Consider the following 16835-nt stretch of genomic DNA (forward strand, 5'->3'; position numbering starts at 1 on the left):
TCAAATCTCCCCATGCTTAGTGGTTCTCCCCCACTTTGTGCCCCTTGGAAAAGCAGAAAAAAATGAAACACTGTGTGTACCTGTGAACAAAAATGAACACATGAGAATCATATCTTCCTCTCTTTCTTCCATACAGGTTGCTTATGATTTAGAAAAGTGAATACTATATCCAGTTAAACAAATAAAAGCATGCATTTTGCCATGATTTGACAAAAAAAAAATTTAACCCAAACAAGTAAACTAGTATCTCTACAACTAACATACAGTAATCCCTCATTTGCCCACTGTTTGAGTGGTATTGCTTTTAACATACACCAGCATCTCACATTTGTGTGCATCATCTTGTGACTTGCATAGTTTCTATTCCCATCTCTCTCTGTTCATCATTCTTGATGTTGGCACATCCATGACTAGTCTAATATAACTCCTAGAAAAGTTTGCCAAAATTTCAAAGAACTCATCTGAAATATTTGTAGGCATTCTATAGATGCACTTGGAACTCATTCCTAGCCCTGGACATGAAATGTCTCTCCAGTGGGCCAGATGCTTGTTTTCTACCCTGCATACTGTCTTAACTTTGTGATAAGGCATTTTTCTACTGTTCATTGGGTTAATTCCTAGGTATGCTATCTATTTATGGCTATTGTCAAATCTTACTTTCTAGTATTATATTCTAGTTCATTGCTGCTAAAGTACAGGCACATTTCTGGCTTATACACTGTTCTTGTACCTAGTGATACTGCTCAGCTGTCTTACCAGTTCTAATATCAATCATGAGGTAATTTAACAATATTTTTTATTTGAAAAAGTAATCATACCCTGTGCACATGTGACAGTTGACTTTTCCCCTTTTGATTGTTGTCATGCCGTTTATATTTCATCTGATGATTTTAACCTTTCTTTTCAAAATCTAAGACCTGAAGAATGATTATGGGTCTGTGTGTGGGTTATAACTGACATGCATAGTTTTCCAACTTCCCTCTGTGATTCTGATGTGTTTGTTCAGCTCTTCCCCCAGGATGGACCACTGCTCTATTTAGCACTGCCTGTGGGCTCAGAACAAGAAAACAAAGAACTGGTGTAAGGCACAGGCTTTGCCTCCAAATCACTTACTGTCTCAGTAGGGAGACAAAACATATACTGGAAACCATCAGAATATTAAGTACAAAATTTTCTGGGAAATTATACACATGGAAGAACATTAAGATAAACGCTGTAGGAGACAGTGGAAAACAAAGAACAACTTGGTCATGTGTGAAGGATCCCTTGTGATTATTAGACCTGATTTTTATAGAGGACAGTAAATAAATGGAGTTTGGCTTGGAGGTTTTTGTAAGTGGATGGAAGCAGGCAGGCACTTCCACTAGGCATCTAGTTTGTATTTCAGTTAGGTTCCCACAAGTAAAAAATGAGCCATATGGATTGAGAAAGTAAAAACAGAGTAAGGGCTTTCAATTACAACCAATTATTTAAAATTAAGTGGCTCTGGAATGATTCTCCAAATTAAAATATAGAACTCATTCCATTTATTCTTTAAGAATATACATGCATGTGTATATATGTATACATGTGTGTGCATGTATGTATGTTGTGTGCATGTGTGTGTGAATGTATATGTGTGCATGTATATGTGGCTTTCAGACTGTTCCGTGACCCCATATTTCTTTTCATTATCTTAACTTTTTAAAATTTTCATACATATGCATGGTATTCACATCAATTTCCCCCTTCTTCCTCACATGCCTCCTGCTCCATCTCAAATTCACAGACACTTGATATATAGGTAGGTAGATGGCTAAATGTGTATATAGATAGCTATACAGATATATAGAGAGTAGATATAGATGATAAATATATACAATATAGATACATTAATAGGTGTGTATATAAATGGATACATTAAAAAAACTGCTGAATCAATTTGATGTTCACATATACATGTTTTTAGGGCTGACCATTTTTTACTCTGCCTTCAAAATCATGAATCTTTATTAAAACCCATACTGGGCTAAGACCAGGGCAAATGCATTAATTTCTAGGGACTCTTACTTGATTCTCAGTGACTGGGCTACTGTGCAGCCACAGCAGAGACATCACCAGGCCCTGAATGCAGCAGTGGACAGGGCAGCTAACAGGGGACTGAACTTGGTTAGATGATTTGAGTCATCTTCAGACCACTTTGAGTAACTCAGAATGATAATGCTGTGAGGGATCCCCATGGACCACAAAGCTGTGTTGAGATGCTAGCTTTTAATTGAGACTGCTGATGTTTGCTCACTCTATTTTCACCATGAATCTCTTAGGCCACATTTCTGGAAGTGTTGCATAACACCCAGGTTTGCCTCTGGCAACAGGATCTAGGGCCACCTAGGAGGACACCTCTGGGCATTTCTATGAAGGCTTCTAGACCATGTTAACTGAAGTGGAAAGATCCACTCTTACTGTGGGTAGTGTCATTTCATGATCCCAGGACTATAAAGGAGAAATGAGCTACCCCATCAGTCAATGCTCTCTGCCTTCTGACTACAGCAGTACACATGACCAAAGCTGTCCCCTGACCCTACCACCACACCTTCCCTGCCACAGTGTACTGTAGGCATATTTAACTGGTAAAACACACACACACACACACACACACACACACACACACATACACACACACACACACACACAGCCAAGTTTTGGGAGCAAATGAACCTCATAATCTAGATCTGTGGTTTTCAACTTCATCCCTAACTTCCCTTTTCTTTGTTAAGGTGAAACTTAAATAACATTAATGTGCATACTTTAAAATAATGAAATGTGTAGGATGGTGATGGCAAATGCCTTTTTCTCCAGCACTCAAGAGGCAGAGGCAGGCAGATCTCTGAGTTTGAGGCCAATCTGGTCTACAAAATGTGTTCTAGGACAGCCAGGGCTACACAGAGAAACCCTATCTTGCAAAAATAGATAGATAGATAGATAGATAGATAGATAGATAGATAGATAGATAGATAGATAGATAGATAGATAGATAGATAGATAGAATAAAATGATTTAATGGCAAATGAATAAAAACATTAAATGAATATAATTCTAACAAAGTAGCATGTATTTTAGTAAGTCACTGTTTTGGCAAGCCTACCTAGAGACACACAAGACATTTACATGCTGCCTGTAATTGACCCTCCATAAGCACAAGTCACTTACATGTGCTCTACTGGCCATTTCATGTACTGTCTTTCACTCATTGTCAGCTATGCTTCTGTCAATGATGTTATTTTCCAAAATGGAAAACAACATTTGCTAAAATTCTGACCATAAGAAGAATAAATAAGCCGCACATCTACAGAGTGACCATATTCTGGAAAAACTCAGCAAATGTGAAAACAAACTGAGATGAACTTTGAGAGCATATTATGAATGACATTTTCCTCCAGTCTCAAATAATTATAAAAATGCATTTTTATCTGCCTGAATATCTTGTATGTTATTTCAGAAGCTCACAGGAACCACACTGTTATTGATTTTTCAGACTATGTCATCTACTGAAGACCATGTAGTCTATCTAATTTATGTCCAGTACATGCTGTTAACTCTCACCCAATTATCTTAATAAGCAAAAGCTCTATATATTAAATTTCTAAGACATCCCTCAAAATATAGCAATAACTGTTCTACACAAAAAAAAATCTCAATTTTTGTTTGTCACTTACGAAATGGACCACAGGGTTGGTATGTTTCCATCACGGTGTTGGCTAATTGATGGGGTCAATGAATCTACAGTCTGTTGGGATCATTGATAGACAATGTTATGTATAAATGGATCAACGCATAAAGGGGATCTTAAGCTGCAGGAGCTTGTAGAAGGAGCTTTATTTCCTGTAAAATATCAGAGAAGACATCTTAGAAAGCATACTCTGGGCATTTCAAGATGGGCAGGATGCAAACTACTATAGGCTGTACAGGGCACTCCAGGAAGAGATCATGTTCAGAAAGAATAGACATGTCTGAGATCTATTAGGGAAAAATATAATCATAACTCAGGTTTCTCAGACAAAGGCCTGTCATGTTTTTATTCCATGCCAAAGGTCCTTGAATGCTCTATGGGCCTTTCTTTTCTTATTATTGTAGACAAGGAGATATGATAAACCTGCCCATAATTCAATCCCTTGAGGATGTTCATTTCTCAGACTCTTTTATACAAAAGGCTTCTTAAGCAATCATGTTTTCAGGTACACTTTGTTGACAAACGGACCTCATGTACTCCAAGGACAAGGAATTTTCATTATAAGAACCAAAGGTCATCTCAGGTCTCTCTCTTCTTCACTCTCCTTATCAGTCCTGTTTAGTGGAATTTTATGTATCTGACACACAGCCTGCCTTCAATCTCCTAACTCTAACACAGTGATTATCAACCTTCTTACTGCTGTGACCCTTTAATACAGTTCCTAGTGTCATGGTCACCATCAACAATAAAATTTTGTTGCTACTTCATAACTGTAATTTTTGTTATGCATCAAAATGTGAATGATTTTGGAGATAAAATTTTGCTAGAGGGGTCATGACTCACAGGTTGAGAAACACTGCTTTCACAAGCGATAACTTTCCTTCCTCTGAGTCTACATATCTCTGCCCCTCACATCCCACAGGGGACACTTATATGTGTAAGTAGCTTATTATATTTTCCCTAGGAGAAAGAGAACCAATAATGCAGGGCCCATGGGGAATCATGGGTTTCTCTTTGGGTTCACACACTTGTTTCCACCCATATAAACTTTACCCATTAATGTCAGAGTGCTGCCTTTGACAAGGCCAATCGGTGTGAAAGGTTCTACTTATCAAAGGAAGTAAGATGTTCACACCTATTCATAAAGCAGCATAGAAAAATAATTCCTATGCCCAGAGTAAGCAGAGATGGGGTTGGAGTTGGGTTTGAAGTCTTCTGGGAAGCAAGGCTAGTGTGTTCCTATAGGACAACTGATGCGCAGACCAACTGTCTCCTGCCTGCTGTTAGAATTGACCTACTTTTGCTTTCAGGGTAAACTTTTACTTCCTAAATGACAGAGGAGCCAAATTGAATAATATCTGAAATAGGACCTTTTAAGCATATGTGTATGGTGGGGGCATATGTGTGTGTGTGCTATAGCATCTTTGTGGAGGTCAGAAGGAAAGTTGCAGGTGTTGGTTCTCTCTCGTTGCATTAGTCTTGAGAACTGACCTTGGGTTTGCAATATTGGTAATCACCATTTTTACCTGCTAAACTATCTCAAAAGCCCATAAATAGGAACTCAGAGGTTGGCTATATAGAGCTTCTGGAGCCAACAGTCAGTGCATGCAGAGAACTACTGTCCAGCTTGCTTTCCCCACAAGAAGATTTGAATCTTCTAGTCCAAGGTAGTGACAAGCAGGAAGGAAGCAAATTGGGCTCAAGAGCCACAGCTATGCATCTTTTTATTATAAATTGTTTAGGAATACCTCCAATACATTTCTGAAAGATTCCATAGGAACTATACAGGTAAACTAAGCAGCTTCCTCCAGATAAAAGTCCCTTTCTAAGGATGGCAGCCAATCTTATTATCAGGCTCATGGGATTTAAGTTGACCTAAAGGAGAAAACTCAAATTCTGTCTATGAAGTTTAAGTAAGATGGGAAAAATTACTTTAAAGCTGGCCAGAAAGATCGCATGGGTTGGAGACCCTGACCAATTGAAAAGCAGAATGGAGTACCAGTGTTTATCTTTTCCTGCTGTTTTGAACACAGACCCAATATGGCCATCTCCCTTATTCTCCTGCACCATGCCTTCCCTGCTGCGATAGGCAACCTGTGAGACGAGTAAGGACCCTCTCTCTTTCTGTTAAGCTGCTTTACACTGAGAAGTAAGAGAAGTAACTAACATACTATAGGAAGTTGAGTTGAGAGGTGCCATGCTGCCCAGCTGGTCTGGGAATATTCTAAGCAAGGTGAGAACTGAGAATCGCTTTCATGCTTAGCTGCTAAAATGCACTCTTGGACTTGCAAAGCTAATGACGTGCTACCGAGTACAGCATTCATATATAAGTGGTTAATGTGGATTTATACCATTTGTTTTAAAAGGAAGACTTAAAGGAAGATTAAGATCTTCATCTTATTATATGTCATTTTGTCACACGTGATTGGTATCTCTTAGAAGCCTCTTTTCAAATGAGATATAGAAAAGGAGTGGATCTGGCAGGGAGGGAAGAGTAGGTGGAGAGGAACTGGAAGGAGTAGAGAGAGGGGAAACAGTAATCAAGATGTCCTGTATGAAAAGAGAATCTATTTCAATAGAAATAGGAAAATACAAAATGATATATTTTTAAAAAGTACTTGGACTAGAATTTCTATAAATAATCACAGAAAATATGTACATAAGATAATTGTGTCCTTCAAGCAAATTATGTTTAGAGGTGGAATTTTGTTATATATTCCAAGTTGCCTTGAACTCATAATCCTCCTGCCTCGGAATCTTAAGTGCTAAAATTAGAGGTAGGCGCCATCATACCTGCATCTTAAACAAAGTTTATGGATATTTGTGGCTTTATGACTTGGAATTTTTACTGTACTCATATCCTAGTTAGCATGTAAGCTAATAGGCTTCATTATAACATGCTTATACAGATATATCAATATATCAACATATATACATATTACCAATACATCAACATATGTATACATATATATCAATATATCAACATATATATCAATATATCAACATATATATACATATGGTTCATCAATATACTTTGTTCTTAATCACCTTAGTCGCCTGCCTCTAAATCTGCTCCTCTATGTCTCTTTTACCGAAACAGTCCTATATGTCATCTCTTCTGCTTTTGTGTCATATATATTCCATTATCCTCTCTTTTTCTCTCTTCCCACCACATTTCCTACACTCACTTTGCACCTTTATTGCCCTTGTATAAATAAATAAATTAGTTAAATCTAACCCTTCATTTCTCATGATAAAAAGCATACAGTATTTGTCTAGGGGCTAGGACTCATTTTACTTGACATGATGATTCCACTTCTATTTATTTTACTGTAAATATAACAATTTCATTTCTCTTTATATCTGAATAAAACTCCATTGTACATATATTATACATATATATCATATCCCCTTGATTCATTCATTCAATGATAGACATTGAGATATCTACAACTAAGCAATGCTAAATAGACTCTCAATAAACACAGATGAATAGATCTTATACAAAAGTTAATATAGACAATAGTTAATATAGTTAATTCCAGCATATAGGCTCTTCATGGACTCAAGTGGGATTTTCTGGTTCTGTTGGAAACTCAGTTGTATCATGTGATGTATTTCTAGAAACTGTCTTATGAGAAGATGATTTGCTGAAGCAGACATGAAGAGGATGTTTTGCCGAGAACAGACACATGGTATTTGTTCTGGAAGCTGTCTGGAAAAATGGCATGTGATATTTTGCTAGAGTGGATGCTTGAAAGAATATATGTTTGGAAAGGTTATAAGTATAACCCAACAGACAGTGGACAAGGCTCTGGCATTGGTTAACCTTGTACTCTTTGCTGGTCTTTATTGGGCTTCACTGCTCTTGCATTGGTTCATCTTGCTTTCTTTGCTCATCTTTGCTTGTCATGACTTCATAGAGAAAAACATACCAAAGAGCTTCTGGTGGTGTTCTGGCTGCTTCTTTCTGCTTCAATGGACTCATGCTGATGGGCAGAGCCTCATGGTTTCTTCTCAATTGAACCACTTCTATTCATTTGTGCTTGGTGTTTTGCTAGTGGACTGAACTGCTGACAATGAAGACTGGAATCACTCCCAAAGAACTACTTCTAAACAGGTCCACGCCCCCCTTGTTCTGTTAGCCATCTTCCTCCCATACCTCAGGGAGGTTGAGTTGTTTAAGAACCCTTACTAAAGTAGGGTTTTTAAAAACATAAGCCTACAATGAATTCAGGTCATCAGCCTGGCAGCAGGCACCTTTACCTACTGAGCCATCATGTAAAGCCAATTGTCAGTTCATTTTCATGAAAGTCCCCATACTGACTTATATAATGGCTATACCCATTTATATTCCTACCTCCAAGATGGAAGATTTTCTATTTCCTCAAACCCAGACCAGAATTTTTTGTTTACTCCCTTAATAATAGCTGTCTGAGGAGTGGAATCTCAATGTAGTTTTGATTTTCTTTTTATTTCATTTCTATACTGGCAAAATGTTTGCTAACTATACTGGCAGCCTGATTAATAGTTATGATCTATGAGAACCTCAAAATCCAAGTCAATTATAAAAGTTCACATCTATACGCCCAGTACTTAAGAGACTAGGGTGGGAGAATCAACATCAATTTGAGGTCAGTCTGTCTCAATAATAACAATGAAATCAAATAATAGTTAATTTCTAATAACTAGAAAATGTATTTTAACATTTAGTGTTGCAGAGAGATGTGGGTATGTGTGTTCATGCAGGTGGGCAGGCATGTATGTATTCATGCATGTAAAGTGTAGAGTCCACAGGTTGACACCAGGCATCTTACATGCCTTCTTCCCCATCTTCTATTTTGAGGCATGATCCCTCACTGAACCTAAACACCACTCTTTTGGCTAAGCCTTGTGACCAGTGAGCTCCAAGGATCTGCCTGTCTCTATCTCTCAAGCACTGTGATTTAAAATGTATGCTATCATACTACCTACCATGTGGGTCATAGGAATCAAATTTCAGATCTTTATGTTTGTAGGAGAGACATTTTACTACCTGAGCCATCACTTCCCCATCCTGGACTAAGAGCAATGCATATTCTTTATTTGAATAAATCTAAAAGATAACAACATAAACAAAAATATGTGGAATCCATTTCGGAGATGAACAGCATAAACTTGCTTTTGTTAATATGCATTCACACACATATATTTTATATCCACATCATATATATATATAATACTATAATGAGGATACATCTATAACCACAACACTGACTTAATATGATGCATTACGGGCATATTTTCATGTAATCACACAAATAATTAACTTGTTTGAAATAGTTTCATAGAATTTCATCGTGTTGATAAAACAGTACTTTTGTGAATACAAACACTGCTACAGATGAAAGACTCTCACATAATACTTTGCAACACGTGCAGTGATTTCTCTGAGGTTCATTTCTGAAAATAGAGTTGCTGGATGAAATGTTATACATGTTTTAATTGTTAGTATGCTTTGCAAAATTGCCATCACAAGACTGTACAATGTGTACTTTCACAACGAAAGTTGAAATGCCTCTTTGATCATACCATTATCAACAAGGACAGCTTTTAAATCTATATCAGTACAGTATGGGGAAGGTTATAATCATTGTTGCTTTAAAGTACAGCATTGATTTGTTTCACATGTTTATTGCCTTTTTGTGTAGCAGGATAAATTACCTTTATATTTTGCTTGTCTTTTGCTTAAGTTGTTCTTAGTTTTGCTATTGATTTGTAGGAATCCTTTATGTAGTGAAAACATTAATGTGTATACCTCATGTGTAATGATAATGCACGAAATATTTGTGAACAAAAAAAAATGAACATCACAGTTTACCACATGGAAATTCTAAAGTCTGATTTGTGTTCTTGTCCCTTGTGGATTCTTGCTTCATGCCAAGCAATAAAAACTCTTTTTGTCTACTGAGAAGATTAAATTAAAATGTTCTTCTTATAATAATAGTTTTAATTAATATTTAATCCATTTGAGCTTTATTAATGTGTGAAATAGATTTCTTGCTAATTCAAGACAATTCTTATTCAATATCTTTTACTAAATAATCAACATTTTTTCCATTGATTAGAAGTGATTAACTATCATACATAACACTCTACTAGAAATTAGACTCTTTCATGATTTTTTTCTTTTTATCAATTTATCTCCCTATTATTATACCCAAACATTATACTGACTTCATAGCAAACTTTAATCCACAGAAGCACATATTCCCTCTTCTAAAGCCCCATATACCCTGTCCATTATCATTCACACTGTTTTTTCAGGAATAAATAGACCATTTGTCAATTTGTTTTTAAAGATAGGCTCTTACTCTGTAAGCCAGGCTAGCTTGTAACTCATTATGAAGCCAGGTTATTCTCAAACTTACAGCAACCCTCCTCCCTAGGTATGCCTGAGTGCCGGGCTTATCTACATGATCCACAATAACCACCATATCAATATTCCTTAAACTTAACATTTCTATTGAATTAACATCAAATTTGCAGACTGTTTTGGCCAGAATTGACATCTTTACTATATTTTCTACTGTAGAAGACACATAAATCAAAATCAGGTTCCTGCATTGCTTTGCCCAGCTCTGAAAGTGTTCTTCATTTTTTACTCTAATTACAATAAAGTCTAATTATTACCATTAAATTATTATATCCATTTGACACCAAAGATTGAGTGTTAATTATAAAACAAATTAATTCCACGTTGACATTTGTTTCAGGTTATTGGATGACAGCTTTGTTAAAACGTGACATCTGATTGAAGACAGGTTCTCCTAATAATTAAAATATTTGTGACTCTCTGCTAATGGATAATTCTTCCCAACCAGTGTGGGACTATGTTGGGACTCATAATTCTGGGTAGAGGTATTCATAATATGAGTGATGGAGATAATATTGTGTTTGCATAGATTCATAGTGGGTAAAATGTGGAGTAAGATCTGATTAGCTTGCTTCATCTTTTCTAGAAAAATGGGTCTTTGGGGAGTGCTGCTAAATATATAAAGCAGGTTACCATGGCTCAAACTTGGGACCACTTTCAAGTCTTAATACCCCTTTCCCTGAATAACACAAACTGATTGATCAAAATGGGAGAAACATTTCTAAAATACAGACGAAATGCAAGTGATTTCTACTGTATGAAAAACTGCTACATAAATAACTGTGACTGACATAGTAAAAGTTCATATTAGGGGAGCTAGACATGTGTGCTACAATAGAGGTATGTGGCATCCTCAATTTAAGATTATCCTTAAGCACCTAATACTTTCCTCATTGCCTTTTATCTGTAGCCTACAGGTAAGAATATGTGGCCAACTGCCAAAATTTATAGCTTTCAAACTCCATGGGGCTTTAGGATAGAAAAGGCCAGGAGTTAAAGAAGCTTCGGAAAGATTTTTGCAAGTAGCAGCACAAGCACACAAAGTTTTAGGAGTAAAAGTAAACACAGAAAATTATGGGATCAATGCGTTCTGGTTAGATCTCAGTCTAGTCTAACCTCAGCCAAAGAATGAAGAGGAAAGAATATTTCCTCAAACTAAGAAGTAATAGTGTCTCCAGGAAAGCTCCTTGGCACGAGGGAAGATGCAAGTGCAACTAAGTCACAATTGTCGGAAACCAGCACACACATTCAGCCGTTCATTTACTCAAGCCATCGAATGACTAGAAATGAGAATTTGTCCATAGTACTGTCATGACAGGAAGAAAGTCTCAGGCTAATGATATACAGACAAACATGCACTGCAGGGCTACATCATGTTAAAAGCTATTACCATAGCTGGCAAGATGGCTTAGCAGTTAATGGTGCTTGCCACCAAGCCTGCTGACTTTACTTTGATCTCCAGACTCTACATAATAGGAGAGAATCAACTCCAAGTTGTTCTCTAACCCTCACTCCAGAGCCATGGCATAGCTCGCTCTATCTTTCCTCAGTCTCTCCACACGCACACACACATATGCACACACACACTAGAATTAGATGGGTAATTGGCCTGGCTAGCAAGATAGAGGGTTACAAACGGCTCATACTCAGATTCCTTGGGAGATGGCTATCCTGGGGAAGATAATCCCAGACAGAGAAGTTCATAATGATAAATGCCCCCAGGCCAGAGAATCAATGGGATCCACTGAATGCTGCTATACGCCAGAACCAGTTAGCTAGAAAAGGTAGAAAAGAAAACTAGAGAAGCATATTAGTCAGAGTGCATAAATCTTTTTCTTTCTTTCTTTCTTCTGTTTTTAAAGGTTTATTTATTTATTTTATGTATGTGAGTACACTGTAGCTGTCTTCAGACACACCAGAAGAGGGCATCGGATCCTTTACAGATGGTTGTGAGCCACCATGTGGTTGCTGGGAACTGAACTCAGGATTTCTGGAAGAGCAGTCAGTACCCTTTATCATTGAGCCATCTCTCCAGCCCCGGAGTGCATAAGTCTTTATAAGTTTTTGTAAGCATTTAAACTTGTTCTAAACATGATCAGAACCCCTTGTGGACTTTCAAGGAAAAGAAAGTTGATCTGATTATGTTTCTGTAACACCAACATTACTCTATGTTGTTGAAACATTAAGAAAAATTAGGATGAAGCCAAAGAGGAAGAAGGGAGTCCGGTTTGAAGTTCATCCAAACAGAAAAGTACTTTGGGATTAGGTAGTTAGACATCAAAGTGATAAGAGGTAGAATTTGTGATCTATCTTTAAATTATAACCTACTTTAATTACTAATGGACAGGATACCTCTAAGGCATGGGTTAATCAACTGGAGAAATAGCCCTCATCTGTCATGTCATCTTTAACTTCCCATGTCTCTGTAAATTCTCTAAATGGTTCTCAACTTTCCTAGTGTTGTGACCCTCTAATACAACTCCTCATGTGGTAGTGACTCCCAACCATAAAATTATTTTTGTTGTTGCTTTATAACTGTAATTTTGCTACTATTAAACATTGTAATGTAAATATCTGATGTTTCCCATGGCCTTAGGTGACCCATATTGAATGGTTATTTGATCCCTAGAGGAGTTAAGACCCAAAGGTTGAGAGCCACTTCTCTAGATCCTCTGGAACTCACCCATCTCATCAGCAAAATCCTTGTTGTCTTCTGTCTTTTCCATGAATATTATACATGCACTACAGCTCTAAGCAATCTGTCTCACCTCTGAAGGACACTCTTGCTCTGCCATCCATCTTGTGATGTGTCTTCTTTCCCACACTCTCCAAACTTCTAGGCTTGGAAGCCTTCCCCAGGATCCTGATTGCTGCTGCTCACCGAATTAAACATGAGACACTCAGAAACTGAGCCACTTGAACAGCAATGGCAGTCTAAGCCTTGTTTGCAAAATTCTCCTGAGAATGGTAGCCATTTTTCCATCATAAGTGATGGCAAATTTGAAAATTATTCCAAGATCCTAGAAGCACAAGAGACTTGGTTTACTTGTGTTTAATATTATTTTTTAATTATCTGTCTGTGTCTGTATGTCTGTATGTGAGCATGAGGGTAAGTGACCTAGGAAACCAGAAGAATCCATTGGATGCCCTGATGCTGAAGTTACATAGTTGAGAGCCACCCAATCTGTATGCTGATACCAAACTTGGGTCATCTTTAAGAGCAGACTGTTCACCACTGAGTCATCTCTCCAGCTCACAGGCTTGAATTTTCATCCCCTCTTATAAGTAGACTATTTTCAAATGAGAAAAACTTAATAATGTTACATGTACAATGACAGCTCTCCAAGTTTTCAATATTATATCCATAAAACCTTATCTGGAAGACCTAGTGCTTCACCTGTAAGGAAGAACTGGTATCAGAGAAGATATAGAGGGTAAGAACACTTTTTTTCTTAACAGTGCCTAGTCAGTTGAGGTATGAAAAATACTCACATGTGTACATAGTAGTGACTCTTCACAGGAAGTTTTCCTGAAGGAGATTTTTACTGTGTCATTCTTCACAGCCAAGAACAGTTTACTCTGAGAAAACATAGAAGTGGGTTCTCTCCAACATGTTCATTGTCCAGAGAGCCCTCACTGAATATACATGCTCTGGTTGTGTGAACCACAGGCAAAGTAAAAACTGGGGCCTCACTCCTTCTTACTAGATCTTCCCTTAGGAAACCTTCTGCCTCTGATAATGCACGTCACGTGCTTAACTAAAGGGCAAACAACACTTGTTAGGTATTCTCGCAGTAACTATTATCCAGCACATCCATTCATAGCTGTCTTTATAGGCTAGCTGCTTATATGACTGACTCATTAAGCAATAATATCCTGAGAAAACCTGTGATCCAGAGTGACTTGTCTACAATGCATAAATTGTTGTATGGAAACCTTCAGTGCTATGTACCTACCCAAAACAGCATTTTCCACTATTTTCAAATCCACCCTCCTGCACTAAGGAAGCACTTTTCTAAGTAGTTTTTATGCTATCTTCACATGGCCTTCTCCTATGAAAGTCTGCCTTTCCATTCAAACATGGGCTCTACTTACTCTGAAGCTTAAGGGAAGCTTCATTAGGAGATGAGAACAACAGGAGGCAAAGTCAGTTTTCTGGCCTTTCTAGCCAGGTTCTAACACTTCGTACCTGAAGGAAAAATAGGTAGATGATAAGCTTGGGCAGAAATAGATTTAATGTTAAACCCTGAATTGACAAAGTCAACATACTAGAAACTCAAATATGAGTCTATGTTAAATTTTGAGACAGAAGTTCTTCCCCAGAAAACATGAAAATTTTCTTTTGGGGCATTAAACTAATTGAAGGCAATCTACTACATAACCCTTAATGCCAAATTATTTTCAATCTTAATCACACCTGTACAATATGCCCAACATCTAAAATAGTATGTGATCAAAAGAGGAGCTCTGCAGTCTGGGCAAGCGGACACAGAACGTTTAAGCAACACATTCTTGTATATAACTAACACTATTACTACAATCAAATAGAGCACTACAAGAAATGCATCAAGTAACTGTCTCCTATTATAGGTGGGAGTGGAAACTGACAAGGTGATCCTTAGACTTGCAAGACATAAGATAGCTAGGTCCTGGATGAAGAAAAAGAACAAAGTTGGAAGACTGACATTAACCAAGTCAAATCTATAGGGGTCATGTTGGGTTGGGAAAGCCATAACTAAGAACAACCATGTCTATTGAATGAGACAGAGTCCAGAATGAATGTATGCATATATGCATAACTGGCTTGTCACAAAATCAGCAAGCAGTAAGGCCTGTCAATCTGAAAGGACAATCTTTTCATAAGCTGGCACTGGGCCAAGACCATAGTCATTTGAAGAAAGCACAAGCCTTGTACCTCACTTCACCTCATGTAGTATAACAGTTAACTAAGGATGGATGTTGAGTGAAATGTTAAACACCTTCAAGATTATGAGGCAAATGGAGAAAAGCATTCATAATGTTGCAGTAGCCAAAGATGTCTGCAGTAGCATGTCAAACTCCTGAACTACAAGAGGAAACGTAAAAGAGAAATTGCATTACATCAACAACTGTTTATGGTCTGCTCTTCAGAAAAATATCAAGAAGGCAAAAATGGCAAAATATTGCAATGAACATTCTAATAAAGATTGGCATCTGGTAGTCTCTAGATTATATATTTTTTAAGAACTCTAATCTAAGAAGATGACAGATACTGAGAAGTTTAAAAATAGACACTGGAAGAGACACTTAACAAAGCAATATATATGAATAGTTAACAAGCACATGAAAAATGCTCAATGCTACTAGAAAGAAAAAAAAGGTAATTTAAATGAAATTAGATGCTACATTTATTAGAGAGGTGGGAATTATAAATATTCACAACAGAAATGTTGACAAGGATGTGGGGATATTATTCACTGCTGATGGGAGAGTTAAGTAGTAAAAACATATTGAAAAACAGTTTGTCAATGTGTTTGTCACTGTGACTAAAACACCTGGCATGACAATTTGTGGGAGAATGTCTCTTGGCTCATCATTCTGGAAGATTCATTCTGTTACCCAAGGGTGGGAAGTTATCTGCCTGGACTGTGTTTCCAGGTTCTTGAAATTTTGTTCAAAAAACAAACAAAGATATACAAGTAGCAAAGGGTTATGTTCAGAAGTGAAGCAAACATACAGGCCTGAGATGCTTCTGCTAGTAAGAGGCCACTCTGTGCAGCTTCCTTTTGTGGGTCCAGGAGGGGAGTAGTTGCAAGGGGTGTGGGTTTTATCAGTTTTGACTGGTTGATGGGCTTCAGTTATAAGCATTTGTTCTTTTCCATGATGAATCTGATTTTAATTATATCCACACTCAATCTTGCATAGTCATATGGAAACTAGGGGGTTTACCCTAAAACTTCACTCAGAGGTCACAATCTGCCTTACTGCCATCCACCACAAACTGGTTCTGACTATATCACCTCATTTCCCTTAGTTTTAAGACTTATTTCAGGATGCACTTTGTTATGAAAAGGAAACTACAAACACCTTGCTAGGGAGAAATATAATTCTATTGTTTGTAATAGGGTCTACATGCTAGGATATATGCAAGCACTAGGATATAGGTTGCTAGGTTCATAGTTAGGAAAGAAATGTGTAGCTTCAGCCAACTGGAGCCCCTGGTTTTTAAGCTGTCCCTATACCTGCCTGCCTCAACACCATGATGAATTTGTTCCATTGCACACAATAGAAACCATCACTAGGAAAATACAGAGAATGTGACATTTTGAGTTTACTGTGTTCTGGGACTGGTAAATTCTAGGAAACAATGGTTGTAGGCTCTAGCAAAGGATAAGCCTGGAATCTTGGCCTAGTTATCTGGCATTGTATTGGAGCTCATTTATTTTAACCTAAACTCAAGCCATTTAAGAATATCCCTCATCGTTTCTCGGCCTTTTGGCTAAGATCAAGTGAAGAATATCCCTCTAGGCCAGGGCAGTGGTGGCACATATCTTTAATCCCAGCACTCGGGAGGCAGAGGCAGGCAGATTTCTGAGTTCAAGACCAGCCTAGTCTACAAAGTGAGTTCCAGGACAGCCAAGGCTACTACACAGAGAAACCCTGTCTCGGAGAGAAAGAGAGAGAGAGAGAGAGAGAGAGAGAGAGAGAGAGAGAGAGAGAGAGAGAGAGGAA

General features: G+C 37.6%; 1 long non-coding RNA gene across 5 annotated transcripts in view; it reads right to left on the reverse strand.

Moving 5' to 3' along the window:
- LOC110307461 overlaps window positions 1-16835 on the reverse strand; it is a 204094-nt gene that overhangs the window by 164383 nt on the left and 22876 nt on the right. For 4 of the 5 annotated variants that reach the window (XR_003838433.1, XR_003838432.1, XR_002379393.2 and 1 more), the window contains exons 4-6: window positions 14220-14313; window positions 13617-13703; window positions 12893-13144 (exon numbers count right to left, since the gene is read on the reverse strand). This is a non-coding gene — a long non-coding RNA (uncharacterized LOC110307461). The remainder of the gene's footprint in view (window positions 1-12892; window positions 13145-13616; window positions 13704-14219; window positions 14314-16835) is intronic. The other variant, XR_003838434.1, reaches the window with a different exon arrangement.

Source organism: Mus caroli, chromosome 12, assembly GCF_900094665.2.
Source record: "Mus caroli chromosome 12, CAROLI_EIJ_v1.1, whole genome shotgun sequence".
Taxonomy (NCBI): Eukaryota; Metazoa; Chordata; class Mammalia; order Rodentia; family Muridae; genus Mus; species Mus caroli.